Source organism: Balaenoptera acutorostrata, chromosome 2, assembly GCF_949987535.1.
Source record: "Balaenoptera acutorostrata chromosome 2, mBalAcu1.1, whole genome shotgun sequence".
Taxonomy (NCBI): Eukaryota; Metazoa; Chordata; class Mammalia; order Artiodactyla; family Balaenopteridae; genus Balaenoptera; species Balaenoptera acutorostrata.
In genome coordinates, this window is record NC_080065.1 from 166039280 (window position 1) to 166041077 (window position 1798).

Sequence of the window (1798 nt, forward strand, 5' to 3'; positions counted from 1 at the left end):
TCTTCGGTTCGTGCGAGGGCTTTCTCTAGTTGCGGCAAGTGGGGGCCACTCTTCATCGCGGTGCGGGGACCGCTCTTCATCGCGGTGCGTGGGCCTCTCACTATCGCGGCCCCTCCCGTCGCGGGGCACAGGCTCCAGACGCGCAGGCTCAGCAGTTGTGGCTCACGGGCCCAGCCGCTCCGCGGCATGTGGGATCCTCCCAGACCAGGGCTCGAACCCGTGTCCCCTGCATTAGCAGGCAGATTCTCAACCACTGCGCCACCAGGGAAGCCCTCTATAGTGTTTTTATCAAGACAGGGTGCTGAATTTTGTCCAATGCTTTTTCTGCAACAATTGAGATGATCATGTGTTTTTCCCCTTCATTTTGTTAATATGCGTACTACATTGATTGATTTTCACATGTTGAGCTATCCTTTATTCCAGGAATAAATCCCACTTGGCCATTGTGTATAATCTTTTAATATGCAGCTGAATTCAGTTTGCTAGTATAGGCATACCTCGTTTTACTGTGCTTCATTTTATTGTGCTTTGCAGATATTGTGCTTTTTACAAATAGAAGGTTTGTGGCAACCCCACATCAAGCAAGTCTGTTGGCCCCATTTTTCCAACAGCATTTGTTCACTTCATGTCTCTGTGTCACATTTTGGTAATTCTCACAATATTTCAAAAATTTCATTATTATTATATTTGTTATGGTGATCTATATGAGTGATTTTTTTTTTTTCTGGCTGCTCCATGCAGCTTGTGGGATCTTAGTTCCCCAACCAGGGATTGAACCTGGGCCCCAGAAGTAAAAGTCCTGAGTCCTAACCACTGGACCGCCAGAGAATTCCCTATGATGAGTGATCTTTGATGTTACTACTACAACCAGCTGAAGGCTTGGATGATGATTAGCATTGTTTAGCAATGACATATTTTAAAATTAAGTTGTGTACAATGTTTCTTTAGACATAATGCTATTGCATACTTAATAATAGACTACAAGATAGTGTAAACATAACTTTCATATGTACCAAGAAACCAAAAAATTTGTGTGACTCACTTTATTGTGACAGTTGCTTTATTGTGGTGGTCTGGAACCAAACCTGCTATATCTCCGGTTCTGCCTGTATATGTTGAGAATTTTTGCATTAATGTTCATAAGGGATATTGGTCTGTAGTTTTCTTTTCTTGTAGTATCTGTGCCTGGCTTTGATATAAAGGCAGTCTTGGCTTTATATTCTCATTCTATGAGTTAGGAAGTAATCCCTCTTCTTCACTTTTTTGGTGTTAGCTCTTCTTTAAATGTTTGATAGAATTTTTCAGTAGAAGTTTTCAGTGAAGCCATCTGGCCTATCATCTTTATTTGTCAGGAGATTTTTGATTACTGATTCAATCTCTTTATTAGTTATGAGTCTATTCAGATCTTCTATTTCCTTGTGATTCTGTCTTGGTAGATCTTTGGTTTCTAAGATTTCATCTAGGTTATCTAGTTGTTGGTACAACTATTCATAGTATTCTCATAATTCTTTTGTTGATTATCAATAGCAATGTCCCCATTTTCATTTCATTTCTATTTATTACTGAATAATGTTTCATTATATGGCAGTATCACAGTTCATTTACCCATTTGCCTATTAAAGGACATCTCATTTGCTTCCAAATTTGGGGCTATTATGAATAAAGCTGCTATAAACATCTATGTGTAAATTTCTGTGTGGACATAAGTTTTCAACTTATTTCAGTAAACACCAAGGAGCGTGATTGCTGAATGAAATGGTAAGAATACATTTAGTGTCTGTAAGACACTGCAAACTGT

General features: G+C 39.4%; 1 non-coding gene across 1 annotated transcript; it reads right to left on the bottom strand.

Moving 5' to 3' along the window:
- Nucleotides 1–756: 756 nt before the first annotated feature.
- TRNAK-UUU (transfer RNA lysine (anticodon UUU)) lies at nucleotides 757–828 on the bottom strand. The gene has a single exon. It is a non-coding gene; the product is annotated as a tRNA-Lys (tRNA).
- Nucleotides 829–1798: the final 970 nt, after the last annotated feature.